This window comes from Erythrolamprus reginae, chromosome 5 (genome assembly GCF_031021105.1).
Source record: "Erythrolamprus reginae isolate rEryReg1 chromosome 5, rEryReg1.hap1, whole genome shotgun sequence".
Taxonomy (NCBI): Eukaryota; Metazoa; Chordata; class Lepidosauria; order Squamata; family Dipsadidae; genus Erythrolamprus; species Erythrolamprus reginae.
Window position 1 is genome coordinate 58451676 of NC_091954.1, and position 20944 is coordinate 58472619.

A 20944-nucleotide genomic window follows, 5' to 3' on the forward strand; every position below is an offset into this window, starting at 1 on the left:
ATTCCAGTTTCACAGAAAGTTTTGTAACATATTATCTTCACTGGATTTGAAAATAACTGCAGCCCTACTCATGGTGCATAACAAATGAAAGCTCTTTTATAAGTAACCTTAGAGCTTCAAATGTGGGCTATTAATTGTAGCACTTAAATTATGTCTTATTTTCCTATTACTTTAATTAATTTTCAAAGAAATTTAGAACTGCAGGACCTTAAAAAGTCGATCCATTTTAATCTCATGCAGTGGCCAGGAACCACCCAACATCTTTAATCTGATTAAATTGTTCATATAATGACCTATAATTAGATTTAATTATCGTATCCTGAAAAGAAAGTTGCAATCATTATATATCAATGATATACAGTTTGAAGCCCCAGAAGCATTTTTTTTCCCTGTAAGGAAAGGAATTGTCTAAAAAAGGCAAACAAATAAATAACATTGTGAAATATTAGAGTTTTCTTGATTTTTTTTTGATATTTGAACTGCAGAGAAATAATTTCATTAAAAGTTACATCATTATCAAGAATTACATCCTTGCCAATGCCTATGTTTTGTTATGTGAAACAAAACAAAAATAATACAAGTTATTTCATATCAATCATGAATATTATAGAGAAGCAGGCAGGCAGGCAGGCAGGAAGGAAGGAAGACAGGAAGGAAGGAAAGAAGGAACGAAGGAAGGGTTGTGACATTACATGCCATCTTCCTACAAGTAAATCTAGCTATTACCATTCCTACTGATCTTTTGTCTGGTTATAATTATTCTGTTTCTCTGTTTAGATAAGTAAATATGTCAGAAACAGTATATAGATATAATGAATGAAAAGTAAAATGAATCAAAACATTAAATTATTAAATTAAAATTAATAAACACCATATTTTTCAGAGTATAAGATGCACTACAATATAAGACGCACCTTAGATTTGGGGAAGAAAATAGGGAAAAGAAACTGCTTACCAGGTGTTCTGCCGGCGTGTTTCAACCGCCCGTAATTACAGGGTAATTAGTTCAGGAAGACACACACCACACGATAAAAGGAAAACCCAAAAGTTTTTATAAACAGAAAAACAGAAACAGTTCTCTTTTTAAATGTCAAAGGGATTTTCTGGTACACACAAGGCACAGGTTAAATGCAATCCAATTGCTCACCCAATAGCTGGGAAATTGAGTCCAATTCTAAAGTCCAGAGAGTCCACACACAATCTTGAACAGCACAAAAACCACGATCTTGACGAACAATGAATCAGATAAACTGCCATGAGGCTAAAACACCAGGTTGCACTTTCATCTGTAGTACTAATTACAGCAGCCCCACCCAACCACAGGTGGCCTCATTTTCTCTTGTAATAATCCTTCAGTTGTTGTCTCCTATGCATCACTCTACACATGCGTGGATGTGTCATTAATTCTTGTTCAGAATCCAAGGATGATACAGGTGATTGATCTCCTCCTGGGCTGTCTGCCAAACTCCCCTCTTCCCTGTCACTCACACTTCCTTGGTCAGAGGAGGCTTCATCGGCAGATTCCATCAGGAGCAAAACAGGCCTGCGGCATGTGGATGTTTCCCCCACATCCATCTGCACATTCCTTGGGGCAGGAGCTGGGCCAGAGCTAACCACAACACCAGGTAATCATTTGGCTAGCATCCTTTGGTCAGCTTCAGCACATTATTTTATCCCCTGGTTAAGGGCTTAAAAAATTATTTTGAGAGAGTAACAATGAAAAAGCTTGCAAGCCAGTAAGAGTCAGGAACATCATTAGCACCTGGAAAGAAACAGTCTGACCAAGTAGAGCAATGGAAAAAACCCTGCAAAAACGTAGGGCTTGGAAAACATTCTTCTTTGCAGAGAGTAACAGTGAAAGAGCTTGCAAGCAAGTAAGAGCTGGGAACATTGTTAGCACCTGGTTTGGGCTGGAAACATTCATATCAAGTAAAACAATGAAAAAACCCCTGCAAAGACAGGGTTTGGAAAACATTATTTGCAGACAATAACAATGAAAGAGCTTGCAAATGGGTAAGAGATGGGAACATCATTAGCACCTGATTGGGGGTGGAAAGAAATATTTGGAGCAAGTTAGACCAATGGAGGAAAAACCTGCAAAGAATTAGGAATTGGAATATATTCTTCACAGAGAGTAACAATGAAAGAGCTTGGGTGCTTTAATAGCACCTATCTAGGGCTGGAAAGAAATATCTGGAAGAAGTAAAGCAATGAAAAAAAACCCTACAAAGACAGGGTTTGGAATACATTCTTGGCAGACTGTAACAATGAAAGAGCTTGCAAGCCGATAAAAGCTGGGAACATTGTTAGCACCTGGTTAGGGCTGGAAAGAAACTTACTCAGAGAAAATTAGAGTAATGGGGAAAAAAAACCTGCAAAGACTAAGAGCTTGGAAAACATACTTCACAGAGAGAAACAATGAAAGAGTCTGCAAGGTAAGAGCTGATATTATTGTTAGCAGCTAGTTAGGGCTAAAAAAAAGCTACATTCAGAATATAAGACGTACCCTAATTATCAGCCTCTTTTAGGAAGGGAAAAGGTGCATCTTATACCCCGAAAAATATGGTAAGTTATTAAGCTACATATTTGTTTTGCATCATTAAAGATGTACCTGGTTATAGTTACAGCTTTACAAGTTAAGCCACAATAATTATTTGATCCAAAGCTACACAATAATTACATGACTATAGATTTAAATCTAAATATCTCTTACTCTACTCTATCATGCTGAACACTGTGCCATACTAATTCTTGATTGATGACAATTTTCTTTTAGTTCAGAAAATCACTTTATTAATCATATATAACAATTTTGTTATATACAGTCATAACATTTTCATTTCTGAGCCTATTGGGCCTTTATTCTTATTATTTGAATGACAATTAATGTTAGGCAGTTGAAGAATTTTTAAGCCAGGAACCATTATAAAGATCCATTTCATACACAATCAAATATAATTAAACTTCTTTGTTTTAATATGGATCAATGAATGCTTATAGTCAATTATTCCAGCCATTATGTTTGATTGACAATGATTTGAAGATAGATGAGACTACCCTCAACATATTCATGAATATGCAACATCTACACACATAAGCTTTACCCCATTCTTTAAGTTTGATAAAAAAAATAATTACACTGATGTCAGATTTTAATTCATAGATGCATAACTGTCAAACAAAAGTTTACAATATCGGTTTCAAATTTGAGGGAGGTAATTGTGAAGCTATATGGTAAAACTCATGATGTAGTAATTAGCAGTCAGTTGAAATATTTTTTTCTTTAATTATCATAATGTGTAACTTGACAAGATTTTATTAATTCCTATTCTCTAAAGCTGTAGTTCTTTAGTAGATGATCCTCCCTTGGAGAAAGAAATAAAATGCTTTCATCTTTCCAAACGCTTCAGTCCTTAAGATTTATTGTTCTTGACACAAGCTACACTGAAAGGGTGGCATGACATAAAAAGAACAGGAGAAACTTCATATCCATTTGACATACTTCCAAATGGGAAAATAAATTGTGAAGTTTGAATTGAATAATGGGAAGGGCATTGGGGAAAAAGCCAATGGATAAAAAGACACACATTCTCATCTCTTCACGTATCTATTTCTTAATTTGGAGCACTTGGTAATAGAAAATAAAATTAACTTCCCATAGTTATCATACTTTTAGATCTTGTCACATTGCCACATCCAGGGTCATGAGAAAGATATAACCTGCTAATCAAAAATCTATTTTTGTACCTTCAGCTTTTGTGAGCTTAATCTTATTTATTTTTTCTCTTTCGTGTATTTTATTAAAAGAAATAAGGTTACCTCTAAGAAAGCAATGAATGCTCAGTTGGTATCAAAAGACAGGGTCAAATATCAGTGGAAATATTGAAATAAAATCATTCTAAACAGCTATCATCAGTAATTGGAAAAACTGCTTCTTCTATGATGGCAACCAACAGTTGCTTAACATTAGTTATAAATAAAGAGGACATTAGAAATATTTAAAGAGGACATTAGAAATATTTTAATGGTTTCCAGATTAAATTAAATCAGCCATGTAAAGAAAAGAGGAGAAAGAAATATTATGTTAGTATTTTGAATGAAAAAACAATCTACAGGAAAGAGATGTAGAACTTTCTTATGCACACAGATTTCATTGAGAAGTTTATCAAAAATAAAATTAAAAAACAGCTCTAGTCAAAACTGATTTTGCTACCTAAAATCCTCATTTGCATGTTCAAAACAGTTCATATGCATTACATTTTTATTTAATGCTATTATATTATCAAAAATTAAAAATACAAATGCATCCAAATTAAAGAATCAACTCAACTTCAGAACTGCATGACTTTAATACAGCTCTGTTTTAGATACTGTATGTACAGGGCTGTGCTAAGGCATAGAAGAATAAAATTATTGCTTATGGTCCCACAGTAAACTCAAGACAGCAGTAGAGTCTGAATTTATTGCTCATTCTCTTTAACACTGTGTTGTACTTTATATTAGGCATTTCCTCAAGTAACAAATTTATTAAATCAATCATCTAAAATAATTCATATCTAGTTTAGACTACATTATAATATGTGAAGGTTAGGTCATGATAAGATAAATTTTAAAAGTGATTTCTTCATTGAGAAAGCTTATATTTACATAACATAAAGCCTCAGAGAGGGGGTGAGGGAAGGAGAGAGGGAGGGAGAGAGGGAGAAAAACAAAAGCCAAATATTCCGTATAATTTCATTATATATCTGTTAATATATAATGAAACTATAAATTATGCCGTGATTATGGTGTTTTAATTATGAAATCTATTTTATTAAACATTTGTCATTATATATGTAAATGTTTTTTTAAAAAATAATTCTAGGTCAAATTAATATGTTACGGTTCTTAAGGGAACAGCAAATGTTTGTCTGAAAAATATGAGATTTTAATGATTCCCTTTAAAGTTATATAAATAAAGATATATATTTTTTTAAAAATGCATCTTTCTAAGCCTGTCAAATACTGCTTTTGTAGGTTGTTGTTGTGACTCCATCCAACCACCTTATTCTCTGTTGTCTCATTCTTTTTTTGCCCTCAATTGTTCCCAGCATTAGGCTCTTCTCCAATGAGTCCTTCCTGCTCATTGGGTAAGTATTTATTTATGTTATTTATTTATTTTGTCCAATACACAATAATACACATGAAGGTTATAGAGGATACACTCGAGTAAAACACATTAGAGAAAGAATAGAAGAGAAAATATAGGAATAAAATATATCAATGAAAGAATAGAAGAAAAGATATAGGGATAGAAGAGAAGATATAGGAGATATAGGAAAGATTATAGGACAGGGGACATAAGGCACACTGGTGCACTTATGTACTTATGTAAGTTTCATCTTCAGGATTTGACCTTTTAAAGATCAGTCAGCGTTAATATCTTCTAGGCCTGCCTGGTTTGATCACCTTGCAGTCCAAAGGACTTACAGGACTCTTCTCCGGCAGCATAGTTCTCAATTCTTTGGTGCTCAGCCTTACTTATGGTTCAACTTTCACAGCCATACATTGCAACTAGGAAAACTACAGCCTTGACTATAAGCACTTGTGGTTGGCAGGGTGATATGTGCTGTATAGATTTCCCATAGCTTTTCTCCCCAGGAGCAAGTGTCTTTTAATTTTTTGGCTGTAGTCCCTATCTACGGTGATCTTGGATCCCAGGAAAATAAAATCTGTCACTACCTCCATTTCTTCCCCATCTATTTGCCAGGAATTGAGAAGAACGGATACCATGATCTTAGCTTTCTTAATGTTGAGTTTCAAGCCAACTTTTGCAATGTCTTCCTTCACCTACATCAAGAGGCTCTTCAGTTCCTTAGAGTGGCATCATCTGAAGTTTATATTTCTTCCAGCAATCTTAATTCCAATTTGTGATTCATCTAGTCCCACCTTTCTCATGATGTGCTCTGCATATAAGTTAAATAGGCAGGGCAACAGTATACAACCTTGCCAAATTCCTTTTTCAATTTTGAGCCAATCAGTGGTTCCATGTCCATGTCTCATTGTTGCTTCTTGACCTATATATAGGTTTGTCAAGAAACAAATAAGATGGTCTGGGAGAATATGAACCAAGACAAATTCCTTGTGTGTCCAATCATATTTGGCCAATAACATTCTATTCCATTCCATTCCATTCTATTCTATATTCTATTCTATATTCTATTCTATTCTACTCTACTGTACTCTATTCTATTCTCTACATTCTTTATTCTATCCTATTCTATTCTATTCTATGGTCTGGTACTCCCATCTCTTTTTTCTAACTTGCCATAATTTGCTGTGATCTACACAATAAAAAGCTTTAGCATTGTTAATGAAGCATAATGAATATGTTTTTCTGGAACTCACTAGCTTTTTCCATGATCCAATGTATGTTGGCAGTTTGATCTCTTGTTCCTCTTCCTCTTCAAAATCCTGCTTGTACTTCTGTTCTTGGTCCACATACTGCTTGGTCCACATACCTTAGTTTGTAGGATTTTGAGCATAACTTTACTAGCATGTGAAATGAGTGCAATAGTACAGTGGTTTGAACATTTTTTGACATTGCCCTTCTTTGGAATTGGAATGTAAACTGACCTTTGCCAATCCTTTGGCCACTGTTGATTTTTCCAAATTTTCTGGCAAATTTTTGTAGATAACTTATAATTACAAATAAAGACTATTATCTATCTATCTATCATCTACCTAATTTATATGATGTCCAACTCCTCAAGGACTCTGGGAAGCTTACAACATATAAAAACAATATTTAAAAGAACAATTTAAAAAATAATTACAAAACCCTAGTAAAAGCCATACATATCTCCTAATATCTCTCATGGCCAGATCTAGATGGCATCTAATTCGGTCAATGACTCCAGGCTGCTGGAAAAGCCAGGTCTTTGCATAAGGCCAGTAGGGTGGGGAGGTATGGATGTCTGCGGACAGTTGGTTCCAGGGAGCCAGAGCTGCCACAGAGAAAACCCTTCCCCGTGGACTCACCAGTTGTCATTGTTTGGTTGATGGGAGCCAAAGAAGTCCAGCTCTGTTGGCCCTTATCGGTCGCTGGGAGGTATACAGTAGGAGACAGTCCCAAAGAAAGTCTGTCCCTAAGTCATGTAGGGCTTTATAGGTGATATCCAACACCTTGGATTGCATCTGGAGACTGATTGGGAGCCAGTGCAGTTCACAGAGAGTTGGTGTGATGTGAGTGTACACCCACAATAGCTTGCACAGCTGAATTCTGGACCAGTTGAAGTCTCCAAATGCTTTTCATTGAAGAGTGCATTGCAGTAGTCAAGCCAGGAAGTCATACAGGCATGAGTGACCATGCGAAGAGCCCCCTGATCCAGGTAGGGTAGGGTCGCAATTGGTGTACCAGGTGAACCTGTGCAAATGTCCCCCTAATTTCAGCTGAGAATCTAGCAAGACACCCAAATTGTGAACCTGTTCTGAGGGGGTAATTCCCCCCCCCCCCGAACCAAGGACAGATAGTCAGTATGGTCCTTTGGAGACAGTACCCACAGCCACTCTGTCTTGTCTTGATTAAGTTTGAGCCTGTTAACTCCCATCCAGACCCTCGCAGCCTCCAGGCACTGGCACATCACATCTGCTGTTTCACTGAACTGATGTGGGGTGAGATGTATAGTTGGGTATCATCAGAGTATTGCTGGTACCTCACCCCGTGCCAATGAAGGTTGGAAACAGGACAAAGGTTCTTAAACTCAGCTGGATCCAGGGAAGGCTTCTTGAGGAGGGGCCTCACTACTGCTATCCTTGAAGAGTGTTTGGAGACTCCAAATTGTCCAGAATGCAGCTGCGCGAGCTGTCATTGGTGTACCTTGGTACACCCATATAATACCTATGCTCTGCGAGCTGCACTGGCTTCCTATTAGTCTCCAGGCATTCAAGGTGTTGATTATTATCTATAATGCCCTACATGGCTTAGGGTCAGACTATTTATGGGACCATCTCTTGCCGCATACCTCCCAGAGACCAATAAGAGTACACAGAGTTGGCCTTCTCCAGGTCCCGACGACTAAACAATGCAGATTGGTGGGGAACAGAGAAGGGCCTTCTCTGTTGCTGCCTGGGCTCTATGGAATAAACTCTCCTCCAATGTCTATACTCCTCTCACCCTATTGGCTTTCCGTAAGGCCACAAAGACCTGGATTTGCTGCCAAGCCTGGAGGGCATGAATTAACAACTATCATAGCCAAATTGTATGAATGGTATGTATGCATGTTGACTGGATAGTGTAACTATGGGTTTTAATTGGGGTTTTATAGTTTAGATTGTACATTTGATTTATATTTTATATTGTTGTAAACCACCCTGAGTCATTTGGGATTGGATGGCATAGAAGTATAAATAAGTAAGTAAGTAAGTAAGTAAGTAAGTAAGTAAGTAAGTAAGTAAGTAAGTAAGTAAGTAAGTAAGTAAGTAAGTAAGCAAGCAAGCAAGTAAACAAATAAACAAACAAACAAATAAAATGAAATAAATAAATTATCTTGGGTATCTAAATATTCTCACTGAATAGCTTGTAGAATTCAGTACATAAAATTTGCTTCCCAAAAATTTTTATCCTTTCCTATCCTAATCTATTTTGAACAGATTAAGAATAATGATACACTATAGATGTTCATTCAAGGCTATGAATAAATAAAAAGGAAGGACAAGAAAAATGTATAACAAAGTCACTTAAAGTTGTTCTCAAACATTTAACAGGCTCAATGGTGATTCAATCCAGGCTTTCCTAACATAACATCTCTGGATATACAAGGACAGAAGAAATCTAGCAATTACAGTCACCACAAAAACTTGAAAGTACAAGGCTGGGGAAAGGGTAGTCAAATCTATCCTTTTATTCAAATGATATATTTTCCCATTTAATGCATTTCAAGAAAATTTCATTGAGTTCCAGAAGACCTTCAAAATTTTACAGTGGCTTTATAAGTACATGCTGATTCATAGTGGCAGCTTGTGAATAAACAATTTTCATTTATCTTAAATTTTCTCCCAGTACATGTTTTTCTTTTTCAACAGTAGCTGAACTAGTTTAGTTCTTAGCTAAGAACTAAAAATAAGTTCCTTTCAAAACTTGATGTTCAACTGATGGGTATATACTATCACTCTGGCGGATAATGTGTCATTGTTTTTTTCTTTATAGCACATTAGTACAATGGCTGATTATTTACCTTGTGGGTTGACTGTCAGTTTGGGTATGTGATATCTATTTCAAAACGTTACTTTAGCTTCTTAATGCATCCTTCTTTAACCTGCTACATATAATGCTGGCTAAGGATTAGAAGATTTGTAATCCTAGATTGGGAAAGACTGGACAGAAGGTGAACATGAAAAGAATTGATAGAGCTACAATGAATAATGATCATTGGCAGTAAATCAACTATGCAGACTCCGAAGTTTCAATTTTGCATCCTGCTTCTATGATGAACTTTTAACTTGACTTTAACTTCATTCTTTGAACTTTATTTTGCCTTCTGAAATATGGAGTATAATAATTTGAATCAATTGAACATTTATGTCATTTTTTAATCCTTCCTTTCCCCTCTCCCTTTGCATACAATTTACAGATTTTTTAATGAATATTGTCTATCACTTTTAAAAATTCAGTTTGAAAAGGCCATTTTCTTCCAACAATGAAGTTAATGAAAAATTCAGTCTTGGTAGTTTTACTGCTGCCATTTGCAATGGCAAAAAACTTAGAAAAAGAGAAACAATGCTACTTCCACCATACGAACTCCAAATGTGGGGAACTAACAGGATGAAGTAATTCTTTGCTTGCAGAAAGGATGCTTAACTTCAAATGTTCATTTCCTTACAGCTCTGCTCTCTCTATATGTAGAGAGAGTGAGTCCTCTGGGGGTTGGGCAGCATACAAAAATGACAAACAAGCAAACAAACAAACACATATGCATTTCAGCTGTAATCCAGCAGGAGTTTATTATTGCTATATTTATATTCAGACTTCATTTTGTACAAGTCAAGGTTTCCACCTCCTATTTCTCTCATAACCACAACACTGATTGGCTCAAGAATATTATGGTAACGACCAATATCCTGTTAAAGACCAGAATGTCTTTTCCTGTCAACAGTGGAGTCCCTCAAGGCAGTGTCTTAGGACCAACTCTCTTCATACTCTACATAAATGATCTTTGTGACAACATTACAAGCAACTGTGTTCACTTTGCTGATGATGTTAAACTATTTAATACTACCAACAGTGCTTCTACCCTTCAAAAGGACCTTGATCATTTAGCTGAATGGTCTAACAACTGGCAACTTCAAATATCAATCAACAATGTTTTACACATTAAAAAGAATCAGAATGCTAAATACATACTTGGAAGTAACGAACTCATAGCTAACCCTCACTCTGTCAAAGACCCTGAAGTACTCGTATCCAATGATCTAAGTGCCAGAGCTCACTGTAACAACATTGCAAAAAAAGGACTAAGAGTTACAAACCTAATCTTACGTAGCTTCTTCTCCAGAAACACTGCTCTACTAACCAGAGCTTACAAAACATTTTTCAGACCAATACTCAAATACAGCTCGCCTGTATAAAACCCACATTGCATAACTGACATTGACACAATTGAGAGAGTCCAGAAATACTTCACAAGAAGAGTCCTTCACTCCTCCTCTAAAAACAAACTACCGTACCCCTCCAGACTTCAAATACTATGGCTACACAATCTACAACTACGTCGCCTCCGAACTGTTTTAACTGTTGTTCATAAGATCATACACCATAACGTCCTTCCTCTTAGTGACTACTTCACCTTCAACAACAACAACAACAACAACAACAACAACAACACAAGAACATGTAATAGATGCAAAGTAAATGTAAATCACTCTAAACATCACTGCAGAAAATATGACTTCAGCAACCGAGTCATCAATGCTTGGAGCTCACTACCTGACTCTGTTGTTTCTTCCTCTAACTTAAATTATCTACTGTTCTTCAAACTTAAATTATCTACTGTTGACCTTCTCTAAGAGGTCTGTAAGGGGCGTGCATAAGTGTACTATTGTGCCTACCGTCCCTGTCCTTCTGTCCTATTTTATCACCTCTTTATAATTTGTTCTGTTAATACAAACTTTAATTCTATACGTGTATGACAAATATATATATAAATAAATAAAATAGAATTCATGGTCTTCCAGTTTCTAATCTAGCATTTTAACTACTGCACCAGATTGGCACAACTTCTAATGTTAATAGCTTTTACAGTATTCAAAGGTTTTATTAATAAAATCTTTCAAAATTGAAATGCATGTACTCCTAACTTGTTTTATGTTCTAGGATCAAAGTATCAGAAGAAAGTGTACATTTGATGAATGATGCCAAACATCTGTATATACAATAATGGCATTCTAGACTTAGTACAATACAAATTGGACACAATTTATACAAATTGGAAACAAGAGGGGGATACAGATAAATGAAAAGTACAGTTTAAAATCAATACACATGTGGCACCAGACCAAGATGGTAGGACACCTCATTTGGAATTTAAATGAAAGCCTGCTTTGCATCCTCATCTCTGATAAGAAGTTAGGAAACAAGGCTTACATTCTGCCAGCTGTATAATGTGAAGTCTCATTTAAATTTCAATGAAAATATGATGGATTAAAAAGACAACTCAGCAGACAACTAATTTTACTTTGTAGCACATGCCTAATATTAAATTTTGTAAATCATACCATAAGATGGTTTGGGTCTACTCTGACAAACAGAAACATTGATTCTTTAAAACCGTGCTATATTGCATAGGAAAACAAAATGTTCTGATCCATAATGGCCCTGTTCAATGTTCCAGTCAGCTATTACTCTTTCCTCCCATTTTCCTCTCATTTCTTAGATTCTGAGAATTTTGCAGCTTCCAGTAATGCCTTGCTTGCTGATCTGTTCAAACAAGGGTATCCCCTTTCAGGTTTTTGTCACCTTCATTTTAGAGAGTTCTATATTATTCCCATTTTTTAATATGATATTTTATTCCAACTATACCAATAAACAACTTTTACCTTAAGATTTGTACACAGAGAAAGAATAACAGAAAAAATAATTATAGAAAAAACTTAATCTGAATTCTCAGGGATGGCTGTTTGAAATATATTGGCTTCTTATACGGGCTAATCCTGATTTAATTTATAGAATTGTTTTTAGTATTTTATAACTACGAAGTTCCAGTGTTGGAATCATATCTGAAATAGGTACCATATTTTTCAGAATATAAGAGGCTTGGGGAAGGAAAATAGGGGAGAAAATTCTGCCTACCAGGTATTCATCTGGCTAGCATCTTTAATATGATCAGCTTCAGCACATTAGTTTGCTAGTTTTTAGTTTCCTGGTTTTGACTGGACCTTAACTATGTAGCTGAATGGTCTAACAACTGGCAACTTCAAATCTCAACCAACAAATGCTCTGTCTTACACATTGATGAAAGGAATCAGAATACTAAAGATAAACCTGGTAGAAATGAACTTGTAGATGACCCTCACCCTGTCAAAGATCTTGGAGTGCTCATATCCAATGACCTAAGTACTAGAGCCCATTGTAACGACATTGTCAAAAAAGCATTAAGAGTTGTTAATCTTATCTTACATACCTTCTTCTCTAGAAACATTGAACTTCTAACCAGAGCATATAAAGCATTTGTAAGACCAATTCTAGAATACAGCTCACCTGTATGGAATTTGCATTGCATATCAAACATTAATACAATTGAGAGAGTCCAGAAATAGTTCACAGGAAGAGTTCTTCACTCCTCGCAACAAAATATCTTATTCCACCAGACTTGAAATACTGCAATTAGACAATTTACAACTATATCGCCTCCAATCTGATTTAACTGTAGTTCATAAAATCATATACCAAAATGTCCTTCCTGTTAGTGACTACTTTACCTTCAACCGCAACAACACGTGAGCATATAATAGATACAAACTAAATGTAAACAGCTCCAAACTAGAGTGCAGAAAATATGACTTCAACAATAGAGTGATTAAAGCCTGGAATGCACTACCTGACTCTGTGGTTTCTTCTCCAAACTCCAAAATCTTTAATCTTAGATTGTCTACAGTTGATCTCCCCCCTTTTCTAAGAGCTTTGTAAGGGGTGTGCATAAGCACACCATTGAGCCTGCCATCCCTGTCCTACTGTCCTATTGTCTGTTTTTTAATCATTATTTTCTACTTAAGTTATGCTTATACAAACTACTATCCTATACTTATACGACAAATAAAATAAATAAATAAATACTCTTGCCTTAGGCAGGAAAGCTGGCTGGAATTTAAAAAAAAGATTGTTTCAATCACTAGTGCCTCATTAGGGCTGAAAAACAGCTTCTAAAGTACAGGTGATGGTCGGAAGGAGCAGGTAACACCAGAAGATTGCTTCACTTGCTAGCATCTTATTAGGGCTGAAAAAAGCTTAGAAAATGCTGATTTATCCTCCCATCCTTCTGAAATTTGTAAAATGCAGATATGTAAACTGCTTAGAGAGGGATATAAAATACTACTAAGCTATATATAATTCTATTACTACATACACAGAGACAGACAGAGACAGAGACGGACAGATATACATACATACACACACACACACATCAGTAAATTACAAAATACCTATCCAAAACCTGTGTCTTGATCAACTGAGAAACAGAGAGAGAAAGAAACAGAAAGACAGAGATTGAATGACAAAGAAAGACAGAGACAGAGAAATAGATACACAGACACTGGGGAGAAATAGAGATAGAGACAGAGAGGGAGAGGGAGAATATTTTAAGAATCATTACATCAGGGCAATTTTAATCAAAGATTGGCTGTAGATTAGGGGAAAAAATTACATTCAAATTCCAAAATGGATCTCACCACTGGAAGCTGTGACTCACCTTAACTTACTAAATTCCAAAAATAAAATAACATATAAAATATTATTCAATGAACCAAATGAACTTAAATCTAGGGAGGAATTGGCAATAGAAGGTATAAATATTGACTGGTGGCCATACTTTCAGTTACAAAATAAATATAGAGTTGACTTGACACAATTTGTATTTCAACATAATATTCAAGACATAGATAAAATACTAATAGGCCTGGAAGGGAAAACAATTTTGAGATTTTATAACTGCATCTTAAGCTATAAAATGGTAGAAGAAAGGGTGAAAGAAGTTAGGATCACTTGGGTCCAAAATATAGGACATGTGATTGATTTGGAGGAATGGGAAAAGTTGTGGAGCTGTAACCTCCACAATCTCCGCGGCATATAAACAGAATCTATACAAAATGTTCTATCGGTGGCACCTCTCCCCAGTAATACTAGCAAAAATATATCCTGGAATTTCCCCTAAATGTTGGAAGTGCAAGGTAGAATTAGAGACATATTTTCACATGTGCTAGACATGACGAGAGGCCCGGACCTATTGGAAGAAAATTCAAAAGTGGCTGAAAAATATTATACAAATTGATTTAGAACTAAGACCAGAAGCATTCCTACAAGGTATGATGGATCACAAAATCCACAAAGACAACAAATATCTGACCATCCATTTAACAACAGCAGCAAGAATATGCTATGCTCAATCTTGGAAGAAATAAACTATTCCCACCAACCTACAGATTTTAAATAAAACTCTGGAACTGGATGAAATGAACACACTAACGATGGAAAGGAAAGAAAGACACAGAATATTTTAAAGTATGGGATAAATTGTACAACTGTCTAAACAAAAATAGGACAAAATAAATTAAACACATTTGCATAGGGGTGTTATATGGAAAATATGTAGCGATAGGAAGATATAATAGAGATATAATAGAGATTAAAGAGAGGGCAAATATAAAAGATTAAAACTATGGATGAGCTAATTTATAAAAGTGAACTATATCAACTGTAATATAAAATTACTTAAAATTAAGAATCTTTCAATATTTCAAATTTCAATATGTCAATTGATAAGATCGTAAACCTTTATACGATACGATATGGACTACTGCACAAAATATAGTAAGATACCAGGAAGAATAAGATAGTGAATAGAGAACAAGGATGTCTCTCTTGTTTTTAACAGTTTATAAGTTTCTCTTCTTTCTGTTTCTTTTGAAACGATTCTATATGTATATCTGTAACGATACTGTATACTTTTGTATTTCTTTTCTAAATAAAAAAAATATTTAAAAAAGAAAGAGAGACAGAGACAGAGCGACAGAGAAAGAGATAACAGAGACTGGGGAAAAACATAGAGAGAGACAGAGATGGGGAGGAGAGGACAGAGAGGGAGAGAGGGAGAAGGGGAGAAAGAGAATACATGGCAAATAAAAAAGAGAAGATAATTTCATGTCTATCTATGGACTATAAAGTGGCAAATTTTTCTCAAGGTTACATGTCACTCAACAACAATGAAACTATCCCATGCTTTCCACTAAAATAACACACCTCTTTTTACTAACTTAGTCACCAATTTTGTTACTAGGCTTTTAATCCATGATCAATACAATGATGAAGCTCAGCTGCTTTTAAATAAAATGGATTAAGTCTCTTTTGATCTATAGAATTTTTTACTTACTAAGCTGAAGGCTTCAAAACATGTCCATATCCAGTCTATCAAAAGAAACCAAAAGTTTAATAACCTTGGTTTTGGGGACAAGGAAATACGATTGTTCATACAATAAATAGAAAACACACGCTGCAAAACATTACTATTGCAAACTTATCTGAAATACTATTTTTTTCTGCAAAACTACCATGTTAAAAAAGATAAGGATAATATAAATTTCTGCAGCATTTAATTTGTAGTCCTTGAATTACTAAAGTTAAAAAAATGATTATTTTTGATTTCCCACAATTGTTGAATGCATGCCCTAGCATTTCTGACAATCCTTTCTAAAACAGATTTTGCCCTCATCCATGTCTGGAGTCCAGCCACGATATGTTGAAGGCAGCCTTTGAATCAGCAATTTGTGTACCCTTGATATACGGAATTGGGCTAACTGTCATGAATTTAGCAGTGACATCTTACAGTTTTATATAACAAAACAAGGCAGGACACTGTGGAAGTATTTAAATTAAAATAACTTTCCTTCATACTGAGGCAGTTTATACATTAGCAATATTATTATTGTTTTCATAGGACTGCTTCTTTTGGCCTTCTACGTGTTACTGCAACATGCAGAAATGAATGGCCATGGTTTTCACAACATCAGAAATAAAATAACCTAACATAGAATGTTGTATCAGAACAGTCCATGGAGATTCTCTGAACCAGGCAAGTCCTGAAGCAACTGAAGTGTTTTATAACCCAACAGGAGTGAAACAAAATGCTGTAACTATTGGGAAAAAATGAAAACGTAGAACCAAAAAATGAAACAGAACTTATTTTTTATCCTAAGGCCACAATAATACTTCACTCAGTCTGCCAAAAAAACTTGCAGATAATATTTTTTTTTGTTTAATATCTTTTTTCTTACAGAAAACTTTAGTCAAAGTAAAATGCTAATCATGAAAAAATGCAGTTATCGTCATTCAATGGATTTTGCATGTTCATGCAAAGTCCATTGAACACTGTATTTTCATTCTATTCTAGGTATGTTTTTCCTATCACAGTAAATGAGGTTGAATATATATAATTTTAGAAGAGCTGTGCATGCATGTGTGTGTGTACATACACATACAATTTATATAATAGATAATGTATATTTTTGTGTGTCTGTGTGTAATATGTATGTACACATATGGCATATATACATAGAATTAAATAGTATATTTTGGATGTTCAATAGTAGTAAATAGATAGTGAAATTGTATCACTTTGAGGCGAAGAAAGGCCATGCACCCTAACTCTAACCCAAACTCTGGATGTGAGTGCCATCAAGTTGGACACCTTTAAGCCAGTCACATGATCTTTATGCCACCCCTGGTCACATGATCATCAAGCCACTCCCACCTGGTCATATGGCTGGCAAGCTACACCCACAAAATAATCCATACCCACAGCATGGTAGTAAAAAAAATTTCCAGCCCTTCACTGCTTCAGAAGTATGATTAACATGATAGGATAGATAACAGAAATATTCAGGTATGCGGATAAACAAAATAATAATTTCCCTCCTAAAAATCTTCCAGGTAATCCTTGAGACATGACTATAAAGAAGCGTCCAATTAAGGTTACAGGTAATGATTTCCATTAATCAAGATGGCCTCTTTGGAGTACTGTGTTCAGTTCTGGAGACCTCACCTACAAAAAGATATTGACAAAATTGAACGGGTCCAAAGACGGGCTACAAAAATGGTGGAAGGTCTTAAGCATAAAACGTATCAAGAAAGACTTAATGAACTCAATCTCTATAGTCTGGAGGACAGAAGGAAAAGGGGGGAAATAACCCTATGTCAAAGGGTTAAATAAGGTTCAGGAGGGAAGTGTTTTTAATAGGAAAGTGAACACAAGAACAAGGGGACACAATCTGAAGTTAGTTGGGGGAAAGATCAAAGGCAACATGAGAAAATATTATTTTACTGAAAGAGTAGTAGATCCTTGGAACAAACTTCCAGCAGACGTGGTTGGTAAATCCACAGTAACTGAATTTAAACATGCCTGGGATAAACATATATCCATCCTAAGATAAAATACAGGAAATAGTATAAGGGCAGACTAGATGGACCAGGAGGTCTTTTTCTGTCGTCAGTCTGCTATGTTTCTATGTTTCTATGTTTCTTTAATGATCTCCCACCCTTGCTCTCCCTGGCGTATCTATTAAACAAATTTGTAAGGTTTTAAGTGGAGAATATGGTGCCCTTATGGCATAGCATAGGTCTTTCTACTATGAACCTCCCAAGATATCCCCTACATACACACCCCAAATATAACTCATATTCCACTTCCCTCTCCCACAAACCCTGCAGGTCTTTTCATCCTATACTGCATCCCTACAGGTCTTAGGCCTAATCCCTACTCTAGCAGGCCCCACACCTTCTTACTCAATTGCTTTTTGAAGACCTCCAAACCTCATGTTGGGGAAGTAGCACAGGCACACATCCCTGGGTTTCAGCCATCATTTTCAGTATGCCTGCAGTTTCCTGTGGTGTGGATTTGGGAGAGCGTGTGTCATAATTTCAAATTGCTATTAATTGACCAGTCATATCTTAAAGACTACCTGTATTCATTATAGAGTTTTTAAGTGCCTTAGAACACTGTCCACTCTAACTAGAGAGAAATTACTCTTGTTTCTGTCCCATTTATACCATATTGTCTTCTGAAGTGAAAAATTTCAGTGGAAGGGCAAAAAAGATTTGGTGTGTATCTGATGAGATAAAATGACATTGCTCCAAAGTGTGTTGAATAATTCATTGAATGTATTCTAGTTCTTTATAAGTTGTAGGACAACTATAAATTTGAGTGCTCTGTTTATTTCATGGTAGCAGATATATTAATCATTATAGAGATGAGCAGGACAAAGTCATTAAGTTTACTGCATGCTGAAGTATCACTACTTCAATGTTCTCTTATTATGCAAAATATGTTTAATAAAAGTTATGTTTTTCTCCACTACAACATCTCTAGCAATATTTGTTTTTAAACATGCCAAAAGCAAAGATAAAGTTTGCCTTTCAACTTTTCAATTGTTGTTCTTCAAGAGTGCTTTAAACTGCAAAGTATGCTAAGAAATTCTTGCAAAAAATTGCAAATTTTAATGTCTTCTTAGCACTTAGACAATAAGAATACATTCACATGGTGGGAATTGATTACAGATAAGCAACAAAATATGGTTCTGTGTTCATGAGTACTCAGGTTGTTTGGGGCAATATTCTGTAAAATGCTTAAAGGTCTGTAAAGCACTATGAAGCGGTATATAAATCTAACTGCTATCGCTAGTTTTATTGCTATTCACTTCAGCAGCACATATACTAAAATTAGTATTATACACTATGGTTCTGGTGGCTAAATGATATCTCACGAGATTCCTAAGATTCATGCAGTAAGTATATGCTTAACAATATTGCATATTAAAACTCGTCAAAGCTAATTTTACAGTTTTGAAATTTCCCAGTGATATTTTTCAGGCAGGGTTGGTCCTCCTCTCAGAAGGAACAAAGCAATAATTTCAGGAACAAATTGTTAGTAGCAGAAGTGGTAACTTTCTGCTATAATTTCTGAAATCCCTAAATGTTTTCTGTGTCACTATATAAAGATGGCTATTATAAGTGATCTTGCTACCTGACATTTGGAGCAAGTTTTCCCCCTTTCTTTATGCATAAAAATAATTGTGGTAATTTCAATAGAATTTATTTTATTTTATTTTATTTATTCTTTGTCCAATATAGAATACATATGGAAGAGAATAGACATTAAGTAATATATATGACGATAGAAAGTAAAAAGAAGAGAAGTAGATGGGAGGGAGAGAGTATATATGATATAAGAGATAAGGAGAGAATATATATGATATATATATATAATAGATAGATAGATAGATAGATAGATAGATAGATAGATAGATAGATAGATAGATAGATAGATAGATAGTGTTCTGTCTGGGTTTTCCCAGACCTCCACACCCACTGAAAAAACAGCCAGACACTCTGGTAAAATCCCAAAAGTATTTTATAGCAGGAAAAAATAAGCACAAAGGAAAACCTGTCTTCACAGCAGACAGGTTACAATACGTTACAACAGGGTCCTGATGTCCAGTCAATTTCACAAGCTTCTTGCTGGCACACCCCCCCAAGGTTTCAATAGTCCAAGGCACAAACCAGGATTGTAGCCACCAAAGTTCACAGACAGGTCTCACGAATCTCCAAGATAAAACTCCACAAGCCAGGAAGGGTGGGGCCGCCTTTTATCCTTTCCCAAGCACCACACCCAAACCCAGCTGTGACCTCTAATGCTGGAAATACCTGGCCAATTGAGTTCGTCTCTGATTAGCTCTCCTTTGTCGCATATCTATGATGTCATGAGCATCTTCCCCCAGGGAATCCAGGCTGCTTGCTGGGGAGAGCTCCCCCTGGTGGAACTCTGGCTGTCCTTCTTCTTCAGCCTGGGATTCCGCTTCCTCGTCAGTCTGCACCTCCTGGTCCTCAGCCTCTCCCTCTGAGCTGGAAGCCGACAGCAAATCAGCCATTCCCGGAGGGGTCCCAGGCTGAACCACAACAGATAGATAGATAGATAGATAGATAGATAGATAGATAGATAGATAGATAGATAGATAGATAGATAGATAGATAAGGAGAGAATTTATTATGCTTACCATCAATTTAAAAAAAAATACCCCTAGTTTCAGTGGGAATACTACCCTGTTTAAATTTGTTTGTATGAAAACAGTAAATTTTTATACTGTGATGCCAGTGCTGTCATACATACATACACAAATGAAATGTATATCTAAAATAAAAGCTAGTAATACAGTACTTCAGGGGAAATACCACAGCTATTCTAGTATTGAATTACTGCATCAAACCAATGATAATATTGGTTTGATCAATGAACAAACCAATATAACTTGGGAATTATGTAGACACATTACTATTAATACATATTTCTCAGGTACCTAGTCAAATATCTTAGAGTAGCCTGTGACTAAGCAAAACAGTTCTAGCTACCTGCAACTATTCAAATATCAGTTTGCAGTTTCTGTATAACCATTATAATTAAAGTTTATCCTCCATTAATGTATTTAATTCCTTAAGAATAGGTTCTCTGCAGTGCTACAATCCATATATTGCCCTTTAAATGCAAATTTTAACTTTTTATCAAGTCAAGGTATAAATTATTCATTTCTAAACATTGACCTTAACTCCATCAACTATAAAAGTATAGTAAAATAATTATACAAATGCGTACCTTTAGAAACAATTTTTAAAGAAAAATCTACTTTGAATTCACTGTGTAATAAAGAATAT

General features: G+C 35.4%; 1 long non-coding RNA gene across 1 annotated transcript in view; it reads left to right on the forward strand.

Annotated features, from left to right (window-relative positions):
• The window catches only part of LOC139168431 (uncharacterized), a 31486-nt gene extending 22528 nt beyond the window's left edge, over positions 1 to 8958 (forward strand). The window contains exons 2-3 of the long non-coding RNA XR_011559291.1: positions 5091 to 5129; positions 8746 to 8958. This is a non-coding gene — a long non-coding RNA (uncharacterized lncRNA). The remainder of the gene's footprint in view (positions 1 to 5090; positions 5130 to 8745) is intronic.
• Positions 8959 to 20944: the final 11986 nt, after the last annotated feature.